Source organism: Pongo abelii, chromosome 7 (genome assembly GCF_028885655.2).
Source record: "Pongo abelii isolate AG06213 chromosome 7, NHGRI_mPonAbe1-v2.0_pri, whole genome shotgun sequence".
Classification (NCBI taxonomy): Eukaryota; Metazoa; Chordata; class Mammalia; order Primates; family Hominidae; genus Pongo; species Pongo abelii.
The window spans coordinates 101,117,481-101,139,517 of NC_071992.2; the positions used below are offsets into that span (position 1 = coordinate 101,117,481).

General features: G+C 41.8%; 1 long non-coding RNA gene across 1 annotated transcript; it reads right to left on the reverse strand.

The window, feature by feature from the left end:
* Positions 1-1,113: 1,113 nt before the first annotated feature.
* LOC129061075 (uncharacterized) lies at positions 1,114-21,965 on the reverse strand. The gene is made up of 3 exons (XR_008528057.2): positions 21,836-21,965; positions 21,104-21,324; positions 1,114-1,540 (listed from the first exon to the last, which is right to left on the reverse strand). It is a non-coding gene; the product is annotated as an uncharacterized LOC129061075 (long non-coding RNA).
* Between the last annotated feature and the right edge of the window lie 72 nt (positions 21,966-22,037).

Genomic DNA, 22,037 nt, shown 5'->3' on the forward strand with positions numbered 1-22,037 from the left:
ACAGACTAAGAGTTTTTAAGGATTCAGGGTGGGAGAGTTTAACAGAGGCTTGGACTGCTTCTGTGTCTCTTTGCTGTGCTTATCTGGGAGGGAGAGTTGTGTGTCTATTCCCATACATCTTTCTGCAGCTGCAGGCATACCAGCAGCTAAAAGTCTGCTTTTAGCTTCCCTATCTTAGTACACCTGAAGGGAAAAGAATGTGCTTATTAAGGCCCACTGTTTCACTGGGGCCCATTGTATGAGGGTGAGGTTTGGTAGTTACCCAAGAGACTTTCCCCCTACTTCACACTGTGCCTGAGCTGTATTACCTGTGTTTTACTGACTGCTCTTTCTATCTGCTTGTAATTAGAAGAGAAGTGATTTCCTTGAGATTCATGAGGCTAGAAAGGGAGCTGGAAATTAAAAGTGGCAGTGTTTGTCCGAGATGACGGTGCTCCTGCTCTGTCAGTAAAACTGTCATTTATATGCCATTTTGTAGCTTACAAAAGATTTCAGCCTATACTATGCTCAAAATAGGGTGATAAAACCACTCCTCTTTTGCAAGTGATGATACTACCAAGGTTCAAAGTTTAAGCCATTTGCTGGCAGCCACACAACTAACTAGAAATTGACAAAGCCAGACAGTTTTGTAAAACTAAGCATTTTTTTAAAACAGTTTTTAAAAAGTTTTTGTAAACTTAATAATTCGCAAATCCACATTGGTTAGCACTTGGTCAAGTCCTCTTTCCAACAAACCAGGCACTTGCCTGCTTACAGAAAGATTAGCAATTTTTGCAATAAATCACTTAATTATGTTTATGCCCATCACACAAAAAAAATTAAGGAGTAGAATATACTAACGGAAGAGGAATAATTGCTTGCCAATGTATGTTTATTCAAACTTTTACATTCTTTCTGAAGATCCACCTGTTAAAAACACCTAAAAATGCTGGTATAAAATGCCCATAAAGTGTAAGAGCAAAACAAAAACAGAAAACCGTTAGACTTTTTTATAGGCCAGAGTTATTCACAAATACTGAGGTGAATAAGTTAGGTATAATTATTTGGTTCTTTGAATGTGAGGCTATTGATGTATATACAGAAGGCAAAGAAATAGATGTAACGGAATGACATTACAGTGTTTATGAAAACTGGTAGTTCTCACTTTTATTTTGAAGTGGCGAAATAACATGGTTATTCAGGCAAGAGCAGAGGTCTGAGTGAGGAGGCCTCGGTTTTTGGTTTACCTCTGCCACCAACAAACAGTGTGACCTTGGAAAAATTCCTTCATTTCTCTGCCTTCCTTTCCCATATGCATGTAGATGATCATTATACCCACTTCAGAGAACATTGATTATCTGCTCAGCATCCCTTTCTGGATAACCACTCTTCTCCCATCAAGTGGTCCTGGTTGGGCTGATAACTACAGTCCTCCTCTAAGAATTTTCCAGCTAGAGCTGGTGGAAAATTCTGTCTCTTGCATTTGGTGTCTTTGTGCTGGGATGATATACAATCAAAGCTACTAGTGGCCATCTCCTCCAGCAACTTGGAAGAAGTCTTCCTACAATGAGAGCAACACACACAAGAAGACAGAATTGAACAGACCAGAGGACGCTGATGCGATCATTTGAGTCCTTGGATTCAGCCATAGATGGAAGAAAGATCCATCCCTTCATTTTTCAAGTACCTGAGCTAAAATATTACCTTCTTCGAGCTTAAACTACTTTGGGTTGTTTTTATTTTATTTTTTAGTCACTTTTACCTGAAAGAGTCTTGACTCCACTCCTGTCCTACCTACTTCACAGGATTATTGTGCAGAGTTAGTGAAATATAAAACATGAAAGCATAAAGTATTACTAAAACAAAATAAAGGATTATGTTAATTTTCTAAGAGCCATATTTACACATGTTCCAAATGAATCATACATAAAGAAAATAGCTTAAAGATTTTTCATCTTTAAAAATACATGCAAAAATTAAATTTCCAGTTTTTCTAACAATCTTAAAGATGAATAAAATCATAAATAGAAAACTAATCTTTCAGAAACCTTGGTTTTCCTGCGATAGACTCAGCAATGCAGAGTTCTTTATACAGACCTGGACCTCAAATAATTGTCTTGGAGGCAATTCAACAAGTAAACAAAGATAATTAAGGAGAAGAAGAAAATGAGAACACCACACAAATTACAAGCCATCTATAACAAAACTCATAGTCCTCTAAGGGAACACAGCCAGCCTTGTATAGATGATACTCCATAATTTCTCTTACTTAGTCAACCTCCGTCTCTTCTCTCCACCACACAGTTTCATTAAGTCAAAATAGTTTGGACACCTAGGCTCTGTAGGTGCTCAAAGGAAGCACATACCACATTTCTATCTCTCAGGGCACGATCGTCTGGATTGTAAATGCACAGGGAACAATGATTCTTGACAGAAAGTGGTAAGAACTATGATAAATGCACAAAATATGCTATTTATGGGTGGAGATAATTCCGAATTCCGGAAACATTCATGTTAAAGCTCTTATTTGATTGTCTCAGAGCAGAAATCAGCAGACTTCAGTCCAAAGGCCAGATCCAGCCCACGACTTATTTTTGTATAGCCCACGAGCTAAGAATGAAGTTACATCTTAAGATGGGGAGAAACTCAACATAAGAATGATACATAGCAACACATGCATATTCTATTAAATTCATGTTTCTATATCCACAAAGTGTCACTGCAGCACAGCCATGCTCATTTGTTTACATCTTGTCTGTCTGCTGTCATGTTGTAACGATAATGCTGAGTACTTGCGACAGAAACCGCATAGCCTGGAAAGCCTAAAACATTTATTACCTAGGCCTTGACCAATTTAATTTTTTTTTTTTTTTTTTTGAGACGGAATTTTGCTCTTGTTGCCCAGGCTGGAGTGCAGTGGCTCAATCTTGGCTCACCACAACATGTGCCTCCCTGGATCAAGCGATTCTCGTGCCTCAGCCTCCTGAGTAGCTGGGATTACAGGCATGCGCCACCATGCCCAGCTAATTTTGTATTTTTAGTAGAGATGGGGTTTCTCCATGTTGGTCAGGCTGGTCTCGAACTCCCGATCCCAGGTGATCCACCCGCCTCAGCCTCCCAAAGTGCTGGGATTACAGGGGTGAGCCACCGCGCCCAGCCCTAATTTTTTTTTTTTTTTTAAACAGGGTCTCATTCTGTTGCCTATGCTGGAGTGCAATGGTGCGAACACTTCTCACTGCAGCCTCCACCTCCCGGGTTCAAGCGATCCTCCCACCTCAACCCCCCAAGTAGCTGGGACTACAGGTGCACACCACCATGCTTGGCTAATTTTTGTATTTTTTGCAGAGACTTGGTTTCGCCATGTTGCCCAGGCTGGCCTTGCATTCCTGAGCTCATGTGATCCACCCTCCTTCGCATCCCAGATTCTGGGGTTACAGGTGTAAGCCACTGCACCCAGCCACCAATTTAAAACTTTAAAACATTGCCAATCCCTATATTAGAGTTGAGCAGCATGGTGGTGTTATTCAGAATATTGCTGTTTTATACTCAAATACACAGGCAGCTTAAATGAATATTTCCTCCCAGCATTTCAAGAAGGTAGAAAAATCTTAATGTCACGACTTTGGGTTCCCTTTCATCTGATGGTTATCAATAATTTTCATTCTTCTGGGCTAAAAATGGAAGCTCCCAGTTATGTAGAAGATATTTCCACCTGGATCCATCTTAGAAAGTGGAAACAGGAAATGGCTTAATCCTAGAGGAGAAGATAAGACTGGAGAAATTATCGGGGAAAGGGCAGTTAAGGGCTTTCTGCAAGTGCTTGAGACTATCCCTGTGGCAACCCCTACCACAACCCTAGGAACAATAGCATAAGATCCTTGCACCAATAAATGTCACAGAAGGGATGGAGCTTTCTGCCTTTAAATGTAATCTGGACTTTGGCATTGAGCATCTCAGCAGCCACTGTGATGAATTGAAGACGAGAGAAAGTTTCCTATTTTCTGGGCAATGGGTAAGCCACCCACTTCCATATACTTGAGACTGAAATCACATTTTTATGCCAAATTAAGAAGGGAAAGTCGAAGTCAGATTTAATTTTATGTAAAATTTTAAGTTTTATGATGTTTCTAGCATACTTATACTCAAGTATTGAAGTGTTATGGTGATCCTCTTTTTGGAGACACAAAGGCTTACTGCAACCTCCGCCTCCTGGGCTCAGGCGATCCTCCCACCCCTCCTCCTGAGTAGCTCAGATTATAGGTGCATGCCACCATGCCCAGCTAATTTTATTTTTTGAGAGATGAGGTCTCACTATGTTGCCCAGGCTGGCCTGGAACTTCTGGGCTCAAGCAATCCTCCTGCCTTGATCTCCCAAAGTGCTGAGATTACATGTCATCATGCCCCACAATGATGTTTCTTAAACTCAAGCATTTTAACTGGCAAAAATGGAGCTGTAAGGCTTTGTATATATACATACATATGGCCGGGCATGGTGGCTCACACCTGTAATCCCAGTATCTTGGGAGGCCGAGGCCGAGGCGGTCGGATCACCTGAGGTCAGGAGTTCAAGACCAGCCTGACCAACATGGAGAAACTCCATCTCTACTAAAAATACAAAATTAGCCAGGCTTGGTGGCGCATGACTGTAATCCCAGCTACTCAGGAGGCTGAGGCAGGAGAATTACTTCAATCCGGGAGACAGAGGCTGCAGTGAGCTGAGATCATGCCATTGCACTCCAACCTGGGCAACAAGAGCAAAACTCTGTCTCAATAAATAAATAAAAATAAAATGATATATACATATATCTGTGTACATACACATATACATACAGCATAACATAAGCAAGCCCTAGACCCAGAGATGGACATGCTATGATTGTGGGAAAGGTCTAATATGGGTGGAGGATGGGGTTGTGGAGATGCTATTGAAGATGAGACTGTAAGATAAACTAATGAAGGGCCTTAACCAGGAAGGGTTCATTTCACTTTAGTATTTTAAAATACTTTAGTATTTCCAAAAAATAAGGATATTCTCCCTCATAAACACAATGCAGCCATCAAAACTCAAAAAAATGGATACTGACACATTACTGCTATCTAATCCATAATTGTCATTCGGATTCCATCAGTTATCCCAATAACATCTTTTATAACAAAAGAATCCTATTCAGGATAAAGTGTTGCATCAGGTTGTCATGTCTCTTTAGGTACCTCTTACCTGAATAGAACCTCAATCTTTCCTTGGCTTTCCTGGCTTGATGCTTTTGAAAATAACTGTTCAATCATTTTTTGAAATGTTTTAGAATGTTTCTCTTTCTATTGTTTCCTCATGATTAGATATAGTATACACTATTTTGGGTGATGGGGAGAAAGAGATCCCAGCACTACTCTCTCCTCCTTATAAGACCTAATGTCTTTTAGACTGAAGAAGGAAGGAAGGAAAAAGGAATAGAGAGAGGGAGGGAGGCAGACAAGCAGATAGCAGAGTTTGAAATTTTATTCTATAGGCAATGAAGGACTTGTTCTCCTCTCCACACCCCACCCCCCCAAAACACACATGAGATTGCTTATTATAGGGAATAATTTTGTTAGCTGCATGAAAGTAGCTTAGAAAAAGGAATGGTTGCAGGCAGGGGAGCAGTGGTTCAGGAAATAAGTGATGAAGCCTAACGAGCAGATAGAGATCCTTAGATGACTGTGCACCCACTATGGCTCCTCTGAGCAGCCAATGCATGACAAACAGTCAATAAAAATTATATGCAGTCTGCATTTCTGTGTAGTTTCTTCATGGGTCAAATAAATATTAGAGCTACTTTCCAATGAAATTTTTATTTCTTGGCCAGGAAGAGTGGCTCATGCCTGTAATCCCAGCACTTTTGGAGGCCAAGGCAGGAGGATCACTTGAGCCCAGGAGTTTGAGACCAGCCTGGGCAACATATCAACACCTTGTTTCTACCAAAAATACAAAATTAGTTGGACATGGTAGTGTGCACCTGTAGTCTCAGCTCCTCAGGAAGCTGAGGTGGGAGGAAGCTGAGCTTGGGAGGTCAAGGCAGCAGCAAGCCATGATTGTGTCACTGCACTCCAATGTGGGTGACAGAGCAAGACCCTGCCTCAAAATAATGAAAGGAAAAAAAGGAAGGAAGGGAGGGAGGGAAGGAAGGAAGGAAGGAAGGAAGGAAGGAAGGAAGGAAGGAGAGAAGGAAGGAAGGAGAGAAGGAAAAGAAGTCTACATTTCTTATGAGGAACCAATCAGATGAACATTTTCATGATTGACTGTGGAAATAGGGAATCTTTTTTTTAACCCCCTATTGACAGGAGCATTTATTTCTAGACTATAAATGAAAATTTGTGACACAGCCTATATAAGAAAATGCAGCAGAATAAACAGGATCCTAGATATGATCTGTCTAGGTCATATTCCTGGAAATATCTGGAGGGTAAGAACCAGTTAATGAAAAGAGATGGTTAATGCTTTGCAGTGAAGGAAAAGTGACTCGCATCAGTAGATTACTTTGAAGCTGCAAAAGGTGAGTCACAGGCTTTAGCTTTTCATGGTATGGTTTCTGTATTCAAATACCATGTTACTTTTATGCATGCTTTTCTCTCGTGCTCTTTTCAGGGCCCAGAAAAAAAAGTCACCTTGGATTTCCATTCATGAATACATACTTCTGTGACATAGGAGTGAAAGAAGCATTTGCTGAATTAAATAAAACTTCCTGAAATGTAAAAATAGGCAAGGGTTTGTAGCCCTACACTAAAAATTATTGTAAAGCACTATCACTGTTAGCACGGCCAAGATATACTTAGAACACTTTTTGTCTTCCTGTAGCACTGCTTCTTGGATGTGATAGGTGCTCCACAAATATACTATTAATTTAATTAAGCAAATTTGATTTAGAATAATCTCCTGGCCAAATGCCTAGGGATCTTGAACCTGAACTAATTATAGTCACAAAGAAGGGCTTGCAGTTGAAATACTCGAGGGTTAAGAATGGTCAAATACATGTCACAAACACAATAAAAATATTCCAAGGGCATGCGTCGTACTTTTTCCCTCTTTATGATACTTGGTTAAAATGCAAGTAATGGTTAAAAATTAGAGGAACTGTGAAATATTTAGCAGGTGCATATTTAAAACTCAGAAAGTTGGCAAAGGCAAAGAAGGCAGTGTGCTATTAAATTTAAAAAAATGAAAGGATGCAGTGCTTTGTAATTATCAAGTTTAACTGATAATGTAAACTCTCAGCTATCTAAGTCTCAACTATGATTTTGTGTTTCAGTTTAAAGTGTTACTTTCAGAGTTTCCGCAGACCAAAGCAGACAGTCAAAAACTGAGAGAATGCTTGAAAGAGGTGAAGGAGTGGGTCTTGCAGATATTTAGGGGGAGGATGCTCCAGGCAGAAAGGCCAAGAGCAGGAGAGAGCATGCATGATTAATGAACAGAGAGCACATGGCTGAAGGGGGTCACATAGGGTTCTGCAGGTCATTGCAAGTACTTTGCTTTCATTAATTCATTATTTCTTTTCTTTTATTTTCTTTTTGTTTTTGTTTTTGAGATGGAGTGTTGCTCTGTCGCCCAGGTTGGAGTGCAGTGGCGCAATCTAGGCTCACTGCAAGCTCCGCCTCCTGGGTTCATGCCATTCTTCTGCCTCAGCCTCCAGAGTAGCTGGGACTACAGGCGCCTGCCACCACATCCGGCTAATTTTTTTGTATTTTAGTAGAGACAGGTTTCACCATGTTAGCCAGGATGGTCTCGATCTCCTGACCTCATGATCCCCACGCCTTGGCCTCCCAAAGTGCTGAGATTACAGGCATGAGCCACTGCACCAGGCCCATTATTTCTTTCTTTAATTATTATTATTATTATTAATTTTTGAGACAGAGTCTCACTCTGTAGCCCAGGCTGGATTGCAGTGGTGTGATCTCGACTCACTGCAACCTCCACCTCCCAGGTTCAAGTGATTCTCCTGCCTCAGCCTCCTGTGTAGCTGGGACTACAGGCATGCACCACCATGTCTACTAACTTTGTATTTTTAGTAGAGATGGAATTCCTTCATTTTGGCCAGGTTGGTCTCGAACTCCAGACCTCGGGTGATCCACCTGCCTTGGCCTCCCAAAGTGCTGAGATTACAGGTGTGAGCCACTGCACCCAGCTTTTTTGATATATTTCTTTACAATCTTTTTTTTCTAGGCATATATACTATATTGCTTATTAAAATTTCTGTGTAGATACAATTTTATAATCTATATATCTATATATATACAGTTTAATAAGTAGTTTGGAAATATGGCATTTAATGTCTTTCAAAAATTATATCATTTTGATATACATAAGTTGTTTCAACCCTTTTCTTGTCATTATCACTTCTGTTGTTTCTAGAGCTTTTTTCTGTTATAAATACACTGTAATTAACATCCTTTTGAATAATCTTTGACAGAATCTCTTAATATTTTCTCAGGCAGCGTGTCTATCAATAAGATCTAAAGTTATGAATACACTAAAAATTCTTGATTTAAATTACCAATTTTTTTCCAAAAGATCATATATTCTACATTTCTACCAATAGTGTATGAACATGCCTGTTTCGCCATATTCTTATTAACACAAATTGTTTATACATTTTTGGTGGGTTTTTTTGTTTGTTTTTTGTTTTTTGTTTTTTTGAGACGGAGTCTTGCTCTGTCACCCAGTCTGGAGTGCAGTGGTGCAATCTCAGCTTACTGCAACCTCCGCCTCCCGGGTTCAAACTATTCTCCTGCCTCAGCCTCCCGAATAACTGGGACTACAGGCATGTACCAGCACGCCAGGCTAATTTTTGTATTTTTAGTAGAGATGGGGTTTCACCTTGTTGGCCAGGCTGGTGTCGAATGCCTGACCTCAGGTAATCCACTTGCCTGGGCCTCCCAAAGTGCTGAGATTACAGATGTGAGCCACCGCGCCTGGCCACTCTTTTTTTTTTTTCTTTTTTGAGACAGGATCTTGCTCGCTTTGTTGCCCACGCTGGAGTGCACTGGTGAGATCACTGCTTACTGAAGCCTCCATCTCCTGGGCTCAAACAATCCTCACGCCTCAGTGAGTAGGGGGGGGCCACAGGATTGTGCCATCACACCCAACTAATTTTTGTTTCTTTTTTTTTTTTTACAGACAGGGTTTCACCATGTTGCCCAGGCTGTTCACAAATGCCCAGGCTCAAGTGATCCACCCACCTCGGCCTCCCAAAGTGCTGGGATTACAGGCATGAGCCACCGTGCCCACCCTGATACTTTTTTAGAAGCAGAAAAAATTTGATTAGGAAGAAAGGGCATACAGATTGTTTTAAAATTATACATCTTTTGAATTTTGTTTTAGGCTTATAGTATAGTGGAGTGTTTTTGTGTGTGTGTGAAGATTGCTTAGGAGTTAAAACTGACAAAATTTAGAGGTGAAGAGAAAAACAGAAAATCAGAAATTAATGTGACTATGAAGTTTCTGGTTTGTGCATCTGGTGGATGGTGGTACCATTGGATGAGATAGAAATGTGACAGGGAAGTTGGGACAGGGAAAAACTACATAATTCCATGTGAACAATTTAAGTTGAAGTCATTGGATCTAATTCAGTAGATCTAGAGCTGTGCCGCCAGCATAGTAGCCACTAGCCTCATGTGGCTTTTGAGCTCTTGCAATGTGGCTACCCTAAATTGAGATGTGCTGTCAGAATAAAATATACACAGATTTGGAACTCTTTGTAAGAACAAAGAAGATAAAAGATATATGATAGTATCAGTTAAGAGCCAATCAGGAGACAAATCACACAGTAATTTGAACAGGGAAAGTTTACTGTAAAGAATTATTAAGTATAATGGGGCAACTATAAAGATGTAAAAGATAACTCTAAACAATATCCCAAGGCTAAGGAAGTTTCTAATGAGGGACAAACTTGGATGTCAGCCTCCGTTCCAAAGGGATTCAGGTCACTGGAGAAGATACGGTTGCAACCCAGTGGATGACAGAGAAGTTTGCTGGGTTGTCCAGGTCTGAGCTGGTCCACAGTTACTAGACAAGCAAGAAACAGGGTACAGGTGGGCTAAGACTGGTGTGCAAGACTACAGGTGTGCAGAGGGACTCAAAGCATTGGGAACAACTCTGGCTGACAGATGCATAGCCTAGAGTGGACAGTGTCCATGTCAGGAGGCCATGGGAAACACTCTTTGGGGTGCAGGCAGACTAAGGCTGGTGGGCAGGTATGCAGAGGGAGTTGGGGCATCTGCTTGCCAATAGGGTGGCATGAGGCCTGGAGTATGTGGGGTTTGTTTTGGGAGGGGCAGTGAGGTGGTCACTGGGTTGGGACTAGGATTGTCAGCTTGCTGAGAGACTGCATACTCTGAGTGTGCTGCTAGGCCGGAGTGCCTGGATGTCTCCATACATGGCCACATGTGGCTACTGAGAGCAGCCCAGCAGGAACAAGAATAAAACAAAAAACACAGCATTCAGGAACCAGGAAAAGAAGTTCCTTTTTCCGGCAATGACCTTCCACTGAAGAAAGCTTAACATTATGCTTGCTGCAAAAAAGAAATGCTTAAAGCTTCATTATCACAGAGCTGGTAATGCAGGGTAAAATTAGACGTGAAAGACAATAAATTGATAACTGAAACACTCATTAATTTTTTTTTTTTTTTTTTTTGAGACAGAGTCTCACTCTGTCACCCAGGCTGGAGTGCAGTGGCATGATCTCAGCTCACTGCAACATTCATTTCCTGGGTTCAAGTGATTCTCCTGCCTCAGCCTCCCGAGTTGCTGGGATTACAGGCACCCACCACCATGGCCAGCTAATTTTTTGTATTTTTAATAGAGACGGGGTTTCACCATGTTGCCCAGGCTGGTTTCGAACTCCAGAGCTCAGGCAATCCACCTGCCTTGGCCTCCCAAAATGCTGGGATTACAAGCATGAGTTCATTAATTTTTTTTATTGACTAATGTTGAAATGATATTTTTGATGTATTATGTTAAATAATATATATCATTAAGTATAATTTCACTTTCCTTTTTAGTTTTTAAAGTGTACCTAGTCAAAAATTTAAGTAACATATATGCTTAGCACTTGGACAGTTCTGGAATAGATGTCTAAGCTAGGTAGATTACTTCCATAAGAACTGATGGAAGGGCCTAGGAGGAGAGTGTAGAGAGAGGAGAGATTATAGTAGAAAGCCCCAAACCCCCAAATTTAAAGGTTGGTGTGATGATTAATTGTATGTGTCAATTTGGGCCATGAGGTGCTCGGATATTTGGTAGAACAGTATTCTGGATGTTTACATGAGGGTGTTTTGGGAGGACATTAACATTTCAACCAGTAGATGGACTAAGGCAGACTGTCTCCCTAAGGAGCTGGGCCTCATCTAATCAGTGAAAGCCTGAATAGAAAAAAAAAGCTGACCCTCTTCCAAGTAAGGGAAACTTCCTTCTGCCTGATTGTCTTTGGGATAGGGCATTGGCTTTATCCTACTCTAGGATTCAAACTGAAACAATGGCTTTACCTGGGGTCTTGAGCCTGCTGGGCTCTGGACTGAAACTACACCATCAGCTCTCCTGGGTCTCTAGCCTCCAGCTCGCCTACTCACTCTGAAGATCTTGGGTCTTGTCAGGCTTCATAATGAAGTGAGCCATTTTTAATAATAAATCTCATTTTCTCCCTCAGTACATATACATGGTTTTGGAGACCCCTAACTAACACATAATACAGTTGAGTATAGAAAGAAGGACCAAAGGAATTCCAGAGAGCATAGGTGGGTAGCAAATGGAAAATGTAAATTCAGGAAGAAAGTTTCCTTCTAATGAGAAGAAATTCCAGAACATGTTAGTATGCTGTTGGCAATAATGAAGAAGAGTGAATGGAGCTGGCAATGGAGGCTATAAGGGATAAAATAGTATATGTTCGGCAAGAGTGCAAGGTTTTGCTAGGCACATAGGGCTAGTGCAGCAAGCTTTCAGTAATGAAATGGTGGCATCCAGGTCAGAACTTCTTGGAATGAGGGTAAATCACAGCTTCCTAGGTGGTGAGACGGGGATATGGGTACTGCTTTTCATAGAGCAAACTGTTCGGCCAGGGGCACGGTGGCTCACACCTTTAACCACAGCACTTTTAGAGGCCAAGGCAGGCGGATCACCTGAGGTCAGGAGTTCAAAGCCAATGTGGTGAAACCCCATCTCTACTAAAAATACAAAAATTAGCTAGGTGTGGTGGTCCATGCCTGTAGTCCCAGCTACTCAGGAGGCTGAAGCAGGAGAATTGCTTGAACCCAGGAGGCAGGGGTTGTGGTGAGCTGAGATTGTGCCACTATACTCCAGCCTGGGCAACAGAGTGAAACTCTGTCTCAAAAAAAAAAAAAAAGGAACAAACCTTCCTGTTCTAGAGGACAGAAAGGAATAGATAAACCTTACAAGAGCTGATGACAGAATGCCGTCACACCCCTAATATCGCTCTGTGGTTACATTTCAAAGAGTTGACAGCAATAGAATGACATTGACTTATTCATTCTAGGCCAAGGAACTACGAAATTCTTTAACAGCTGAATTACTTTAGCATGAATTATCTGGACTTTTCAACACTGATCTGATGTTTATACAAGCGTATTTCCTTTCAAATAGTCTTGATGCTTCCTTTTTCTCTTTCACACTTTACCTACTTTTGTAATATGCACAAATAAGATGTGAAACACTACAAAATAGGGTGTAGATAAATTTCGATTAGAAAACTGTATAAAATTAAACAAAACAAAAATGTAGAAATTGAGTTTTAGCAATATGTTCTTTTCTGAGAATAGACGACAAAGAAATGTTTGGCTCTAGTTTCTGAAAGCTATCATTGGAGAGGTGACTGGAGAAGAGATTTATTGAAGTTATCCTTTCAATTTTGGTCTGAGAATCCTCATCTTGGCATGAAAACTTGGTCACCTGAGAAAGTCCTTTAACCCTTTTGAGTCTCAAATTCCTCTTTGGGAGATTGCATTATGCAAGCCTAACCATAGGATAACCTTAGGAATAAGAAAATAAAGAAATCGAAACCCCATATAGTATCAACTCCATAAAGTCAACAATCTCCACAAGATATCAAGTGATAAGACGTTCTTGTGGGTAATACGTCCTGGTTGTACAAATCACAGGACTCAATGAATAAAGGAAGCTGGGAAGAAATTGGAGAGCACCTTGGACTTGGGACTCTGCAGACTGGTGCTACGTCCCTGACCATCTGGCTTGCCTCTCTAGGGGATTGGGGAACCTTGCTCATCTTAGTTTCGTGCTTGGTAAAAATCAGATGATAATAGCTACTTTGGCTCACATTTAGAGTTTTTAAAAATAATACCTGGGGGCTGGGTGCGGTGGCTCACGCCTGTAATCCCAGCACTTTGGGAGGCCGATGCAGGCAGATTGCCTGAGGTCAGGAGTTTCAGACCAGCCTGGCCAACATGGAGAAACCCCATCTCTGCTAAAAATACAAAAATTAGCAGGGCGTGGTGGCACATGCCTGTAATTCCAGCTATTCGGGAGGCTGAGGCAGGAAAATTGCTTGAGCCCAGGAGACGGAGGTTGCAGTGAGCCAAGAGGGTGCACTCCAGCACTCCAGCCTGGCCAACAGAGCAAGACTCTGTCTCAAAAAATAAATAAATAAATAAATAAATAAATAAATAAATAAATAAAAAGAATACCTGGAAAAATGTGCATCTCAGGGACAGTCTGTATACATGCCATAATAAAACAATATGAACTTATACTCTGATATTTCCTTAATATGTTACTGTGTTAATTAAATATTTTCATGGCTAGATTTGTAATTTACAAGTGCTGCTTTATTATGACACACAGTGTCATTGAAGAGGAGAGTGGACTTCAGCACATTTTGTTCCTTAAGGGAGCTTAAATTGGATCTAACCAGTTCAAAAGTGAAGTGAAAAAAAAACACACATCTCCACTGACCAAAAAAAGAATGAGGTGGAGATGATGACCATATCGTGGGTCCGCATTTCTGGGTTATTTGGTTAGTGTTAGTCTTTTTGTTTTTGTTTTTTGTTTGAGACAGGGTCTCACTATCTCACCCAGGCTGAAGTGCAGTGGCATGATCACAGCTCACTGCAACCTCCGTCTCCTGGGCTCAAGAATTCACTGCAACCTCCACCTCACAGACTCAAGTGATTCTTCTATCTCAGCCTCCCAAGTAGCTGGGACCACAGGTGGGTGCCACCATACTTGGCTAATTTTTTTTTTTTTTTTTTTTTTGGCAGAGACAGGGTCTCACCGTGTTGCCCAGGCTGGTCTTGGACTCCTGGATTCAAGCAATCCTCCTGCCTTAGCCTCTCAAAGTGCTGGGATTACAGGTTGTGCCCAACCAGTGTTAGTCTTCTTTTACTTGGTTACACTTAATCATTGTGAGCCTGGAGACAGAGACTCCTTGTTAAGGAGAAACCACACAAATAGTTATGAAAGATTATTTAGTAAGTTAATGGATTCATTGATTTGAAGAAGTAAAAGATTTTTGTTTCCTGTTTTTTTTTTTTTGAAAAAAATTCAAACCTACGGAAAAAAAGTAAGAATATTATCATGAGCTCTCAAAGATCCTTCAGCTAGATTAATCAATTATTTACTGAGACATTTGGAAGTCAGTTTCAGACATCAAGATATTCAGCCCCAGCAGTTTAGGAGGCCGAAGCAGGTGGATCACCTAAGGTCAGGTGTTCAAGACCATCCTGACCAATATGGTGAAACCCGTCTCTACTAAACATAGAAAAATTAGCGGGGCGTGGTGGTGTGTGCCGGTAGTCCTGGCTACTCAGGGGGCTGAGACAGGAGAATTGCTTGAACCAGGGAGGCGGAGGTTGCAGTGAGCCGAGATTGCGCCACTGCATTCCAGCCTGGGCAACAGAGCAAGACTCAGTCTCGAAAAAAAAAAAAAAAGTATTTCAGCCCTGTAGCTTTAGTGTTGAACTCTTAAATCATTCTCAGTACCATTATCACACCTGAGAGAATTAGTATCAATTGATAATATCACATAGATGCTGTCCATATTTAAATTTCTCCAAATGTCCCCCAAACATTTATTACAGCTTTTATGTAACCTAGAATCTAACTAAGTGTCATACATTGCATTTGGTTGCTACATATCTTTTGTCTCTTTTAATCCTAGACTGTGTGAATATCCTATTCCCCAAAAACCTTTCATCCAGAAGTTTTAGCACCCATTACTGATCCTTGCCTGAATCAGATATTATACAGAGATTATATGGGCCTTGCAAAAATGGTGGTTTTAAAATTTTATCATTTCATCTGTATTTATTAGTGGACATAAAGAAGATCTCTCATTCTCTCTCAGCATCACTATGCACTGATGGATATTTGGTGGGTAGGGAGTCATAATCTATTACTATCATTATTTCTTTTGAGGGTCAAATTATCCCAAATTTGTCAGCAGTTCCTCCTTCAAGCTACCTTATTGGTGCATATCTGTGTATGTGTGTGTGTGTGAATGTGTCTGTGTGTGTGTGTGTTTGAATGCTTTCTAGCTTTCTGGCATAAGAAATATGTTCTAGGCTCATCTTAGTCTTTCTCTGCTCTAGACTTAAAACTGTTATGTAGGTAGTCAGGAACACATAAGCAGGGCAGGACAGCCCCTACTGCCCCCCAACCAAGAATGTCAGACAACCATCAGGTGATGGTCAGGTGGTTATTAAACTGCTTCTCTAAAATAATAATTGGTTGCAGCTGGCATCAGGAAAAGGCAGTCTCCCAATAGATAGAAACACTTAAAGTTGGTGATCAGCAGCTTCGCAATAGGATCTCAGGAGTTGGTTGAGTGGTCTCAAGCATGCACACTAAGAGGCAAATGGCAGAGTTTAACTGGTATATGACCTTCCTCTAGGAACACTCAACTGGTAAGGGAAAAACCCCTCAAGTGAGCATGTGCACAATTTTGGTAAACACACTGGGCATACAGCCCCTTTCAAGTGCTGGCAGTCCACTATGCCTATGGACAGCCACCGCAAAGAAGAATCAGGGAAGAAGGATTGCAAGACCCCAGAAGCATGCCAATGTATAAGACCCCAAGTCAAAGGTCAAACAGTGCACTTCAATCTCTCAAGTTGCTGGCTTGGCCATCTTCCAGGTGTACTTTACTTCCTTTTGTTCCCTCTAAACTTGTTAGTGAACTTTCATTCCTGCTCTAAAACTTGCCTTGGTGTTTCATTCTGCCCTATGCCCCTTGGTCAAATTCTTTCTTCTGAGGAGGCAAGAATTGAGGTTGCTGTACACCTGTACAGGTTTGCAGCTGCTAACAAAACTAGTCACTTCTCCAAGTAGCTCTGGTTCCTTCGAATGGGGAATGGTGTTTAGGAAACAAGATCTGGGTGCTAGTGTTTAAATCACCTTTGCAAAAATCATAATAGTGAGAAAATTATAACAGTGAAAGAGGTCTGACCTAACCAACTTCATCTTGCCTTTCATCTCCAAACTGTCCTTGATCATTTCTGTGTGTGAACCAAGCTAACTTTGGGAGAAATTTAGTTTATAATTTCAATGGTAATAACCCTTCCCAAAGCTATTTGCTCTGGAGCTCACAACATTTGCAACTTCCCCAATTACTCCCATAAATAACATCACTATTGTAGAACCTAAGATTGACCTTTTGAGATGTTTTTTCAGGCATTTGCATTTAGGATGACCAGATGGCCCCACCCAGACCAGCAACTCCTCTGTGGCCCCCACCCAAAGTGGACTCAGCTCATGAGGACCATTTTCTACACCCCTATAATTGCATTTCCAACCAATCAGCATCACCAATTCCCTAGCCCCCTGCCTGCCAAACTATTCTTGAAAAACCCTAACCTTGGAATTTGGTGGGAGGCTGATTTGTGTAATAATAAAACTTTGAGTAGGGCATGGTGGCTCACACCTATAATTTCAGCACTTTGGGAGGAGGCTAAGGAAGGAGGATTGCTTGAGCCCAGGAGGTTGACACCAGCCTGGGCAACACAGTGAGACCCTGTCTCTCCCTGCTACAAAAAAAAAAGTTAGCCAGACATGGTGGCACATGCCTGCAATCCCAGCTATGTGGGAGGCTGAGGCAGGAGGATGCTTGAGCCTGAGAGGTGGAGGCTGCAGTGAGCCATGATTGCACCACTCCACTCCAGCCTAGGTGACAGAATAAGACCCTGTCTCAAAAAACCAACCAAACAAAAAATCTCCAGTCACTCATTTAGCTGGCTCTGTTGCAATTCCCCTGTCTTGATCAATAATTAGTTCTGCCTAGGCAATGGGCAAGATGAACCCATTGGGCAGTTTCAGTGTCTCATAGCAAGGGGTAGATTCAGATTTGTAGAGCCTGAAGCTACTATAATTTGGGGACTTTTTTTTTTTTAAAGAAAAGGAACGTAAAGTTACAAATATAAAATTAGTATATGGCTTTAGAAGTGGTCCCTCAGTGAAGGGCGATAGATTTTAAGGTTTATTAGCTTCATTATTATTGGGATATTATTGTTTTGGGGATCTTTCAGTGAAGAGAGTGTTCAAATGCAACACCACAGGTTTATTACTTGGCTTCTGTCATTTCCTATTTTTGTATAAACCAGAATGAAAATCATGCTTCCAGAGATTATCAATACATTTGTTCATTTGCTCTATCTTACGATTTTCACACAAGTGGTTTCCAGCCAGGTGCAATGGCTCATGCCTGTAATCCCAGCACTTTGGGAGGCTGAAGTTGGTGGATCACTTGTCAGGAGTTCCAGACCAGCCTGGCCAACATGGTTAAACCCCATCTCCACTAAAAACACAAAATTACCAGGGCAGGAGGGCGGGCGCCTGTAATCCCAGCTATTTGGGAGGCTGAGGCAGGAGAATCACTTGAACTGGGAGGTGGAGGTTGCAGTGAGCCAAGGTCACACCATTGCACACCAGCCTGGGTGGCAGAGCGAAACAACATCTCAACAAACAAACAAACAAACCAATAAAAAATTGTTTCAGAAGCATAACACCAATATCCTACCAAAAATAAACCTACTAGTAATGTTCAAGATTTTCTTGCATTTCTTCTTAATATGTTATATGTCCTAGTAAGGATATACAGCAAAAGTACTATCTTCGAATGCTATTTAACTTTTTCTTTATGGTTACATTGTCAATTCAATATACAATTGATTTTAATTGTTTCTGTTTGAATTTAATTTCAGGATTTGCTTTTTTATTCTCTTTGATTTAATTTTATTTTTTAAAAATGCAGAACAATGTTAAAAGAAAAATCTTAGCCAAATTAAATTGAAAAGAGTTTAATTGTGCAAAGAACAATTTGCAAATTGGGCAGCATCTCCAATCAGAATAGGTTCAGAGAGACTCCTGCCCTTCTGTGTGGTTAGATTGATGGACAGAGAAAGGAAAGTGATGGACAGAAAATGGAAGTCAGGTACAGACAGCTGGTTTGGTTACAGCTTAAAGTTTACCTCAGTTGAACAGGGTTTGAACAGTTGGCTGCCTTTGATTGGCCAACACTCAGTGATTGGCACAAGAGTGGGCTGCAGTCTATTTACACATCTAGTTAGGTTAGAGTTCACTATATACAGAGAAAACTTTAAGCTGAACTAAAATATGTAAGGAGGCAGCTTTAGGCTAAAGTTAATTTAACAGCATTTATGATTAAAAGTCAAAAAGATACACTGAGAAGTTTCACTCATCCCTATCCCTCTGTTATTGGAAAGAGGTCCCAATCCAGACCCCAAGAGAGGGTTCTTGGATCTCATGCAAGAAAGAATTTGGGTCGATTCCAAAGAGTAAAGTAAAGGCAGGTTTATTAGAGAAGTAAAGAAACAAAAGGGGCCGGTGGCTCACACCTGTAATCCCAGCATTTTGGGAGGCCGAGGTGGGCAGATCACAAGGTCAGGAGTTCGAGACCAGCCTGGCCAACATGGTGAAACCCCATCTCTACTAAAAATACAAAAATTAGCTGGGCGTGGTGGTGTGCACCTATAGTCCCAGCTACTCAGGAGGCTGAGGCAGAAAAATCACTTGAACCTAGGAGGCGGAGGTTGCAGTGAGCTGAGATCATGCCACTCCTCTCCAGAGACTCCATCTCAAAAAAAAAAAAAAAAAAAGAAACAAAAGAATGGCTATTCCATCGACAGAGTGGCCCTAATGGCAACTGGTTGTCTACTTTTATGGTTATTTCTTGATTACATGCTAAACAAGGGGTGGATTATTCATGAGTTTTCTGGGAAATGGGTGGGGATTTCCTAGAACTGAGGGCTCCTCCCACTTTTAGATCATATAGGGTAATTTCCAAATGTTGTCATGGTATTTGTAAACTGTCATACGGCTGGTGGGAGTGTCTTTTAGCATGTGAATGCATTATAATTAGCATATAATAAGGTTTGAATGGAGTTGCTGTGGTTCCATTGCCTCTGACACTTCCAGTCCATTCACACTCATCCTCTACAAGGAACTATTTTTATTAATTTATGGCTTATTCTCTACTTTTTTGGTAAAAATCTGAAAATATGTGTGCAGGTTCTTATTTCTATTTTTTTCTTAAACATGCAGTCTATTATATACATTCTTTTGTTCTTTTGCTTCCCCCACCCCCACAACCTCAATACATCCCAGGACTCACTTTACATCTGCTCTGCTCATGGAGATCTTCATTCTTTTTATAAATGGACAATAGTCCGCACCGCTGGGTGTGGTGGCTCACATCTGTAATCCCAGCACTTTGGGAGGTCGAGGCCGGTGGATCACCTCAGGTCAGGAGTTGGAGACCAGCCTGACCAACATGGTGAAACCCCATCTCTACTAAAAATACAAAAATTAGCCAGGAGTAGTAATGCATGCTTGTAATCCAAGCTTCTCTGGAGGCTGAGGCAGGAGAATCGCTTGAACCCAGGAGGTGGAGGTTGCAGTAAGCCGAGATCGCACCATTGCACTCCAGCCTGGGCAACAAGAGTGAAATTCCATCTCAAAAAAAAAAAAAGAAGTCCATTGAATGATGGATGCTCTACAGATGATCTAACTAGTTTCCTATGAAAGGTAATTTGATTGTGCCAATACTTAGGTTGCTGTTTTAGAAAATTATATAGACTGCGCTATGAATTTAAACAAGAAGGAACTTGAAACCACTACTGCAAAATTATAATTGAGACAGTGAAAGAGATCAGACCTAACCAATTCCATCTTATTTCTAACTTCCAAGCTGTCCTTATTCATTCCTAGGCATAGGCTGAACTAACTTTGAGGAGGAACATAGTTTATAGTTTAGAACAAAGACAATAACAGCCCTTTCCCAAAACAAACCTTCTTGCCAGGGGACTAGACCGCCTTTGTAGGACTAAAAAATTAGTCAAAAGATTAGAAATTATGGTTTAGGAGTTACACAGCTGAAGGCTGTATGATTCTGACCCTCCCCAAATTGCTCCTGGGAATAACATCACTATTGTAAAGCCTAAGACCAGTGCTTGAGATATGTTGCAGACCCTGCACTTGATGGATCAGCAGGCACCACCCAGCTCGATAAACTGGCTCATCTGATCCCATGGCCCCCACCCAGGAACTGACTTAGTGTAAGACAGCTTTGACTCCCTGTGATTTCACCTCTGACCCAAACAATCAGGTCTCCTGACTTGCTGGTTCTCCCCCACCCACCAAATTGTCCTTAAAAACTTTGATCCCCAATGCTTGCAGAGACTGATTTGTGTAATAATAAAACTCCAGTCTTCTGCACAGCCGGCTCTACATGAATTACCCTTTATGTATTGCAATTCCCCTGTCTTGATAAATCAGCTGTGTCTTGACAGCGGGCAAGGTAAACCCATTGGGTGGTTACAAACTGTGTACTCAAGCAATAAAAGTAACAATTTGGGAAGTATTTGAAAACCACCGACCAAAATTTCTTTAACAATTTTGATCTATCCAGTCATTCATCCATTCATGTAACCACTATTATTGGGTATCGAGAACTAATATTTACTTAGAACGTTAAGAACATTATTCATCTTGACATACCAAATCATCCAAGTTACTGAAAATGGGTTTACTAGGTTCCTTACAAAGAGGTTGCTTGGATTTATAAAATATGAGGTAGTTGACCCGAGACAAGGAGGTAGAAAGTGGTTCATGTACCTGATTTTTATTTTTCACTTTGAACCCAGAACACTCACGACTCCAGGCCAGAAATTCAAGGCTCTGCGGCTAGTTCTGACTCCAGTCCTTGGGTAACAAGCCCACCAAGCATCCAGGAAAGATGTCCTGAAAACCTTTCTTGCGGGGTCAGGAAGGCAGCACAATTTTGGGACCAAATCTCAACAGCTGGTTTTGGTTTCCTCACTCACCAAGCCACAAGCCTGCAGAGTGAGAGGAAGAGGCAAGGAAAGGATGAATGGGTAATGGCGGCAGCCCAGGACGGGGAGCCGGTCCTCTCTAACAGCGACCCCGCCCGCTTTAGCTGTGCGACCTGGGGCAGGTTACCTAGTGTCTCTTAAGCCACGTGTTTCTCGAGGAAATGCTGAGAGGATCTAATGGGAAGACGTGGGTAAAAGTCTTAGCTAAGACCCTCGCCCACGATAAGCCCTTAATAAGTAGTTATTTTTCAATGGTGGTGATTACCATCGTCATTATTGTTTTGTATTTGTAATCACCACTGCCACGACCATCACCGACCTCTTCTGCGCCTCCACCGGGATCCCCACCTCCCAGCCTGGCAGTTCCAGGCTCTGGTGACTCATTTACTTCCTGGAAGCCCTCTAGGCGACACTTTCCTCTCCCGAGTGACTCCTTCTCAGAAGGCAGGAGATTCCCCCCCGGAAACCTTTCTCTCTCCGTCTCTCTCTCTCTCTAACTCAAATATCTCATTACCGAGTCCAAACTATGAACGACTCGCGCCCAGGACTCAGCCAGCGGCGCGGGCGCCTTCCCCGCACCCCTCTGCCGCCTGGAGGACGCAGGCGGGAGCGCCCCGGGCCGGGTTCACGGTCTCGCACTCCGGCCGCCGGCGCCCCGCGGTCCCGCCCCAGCAGGCTCCCTCCCGGGCCCCTCCCCGCTCCCTCCGCTCTCTCGC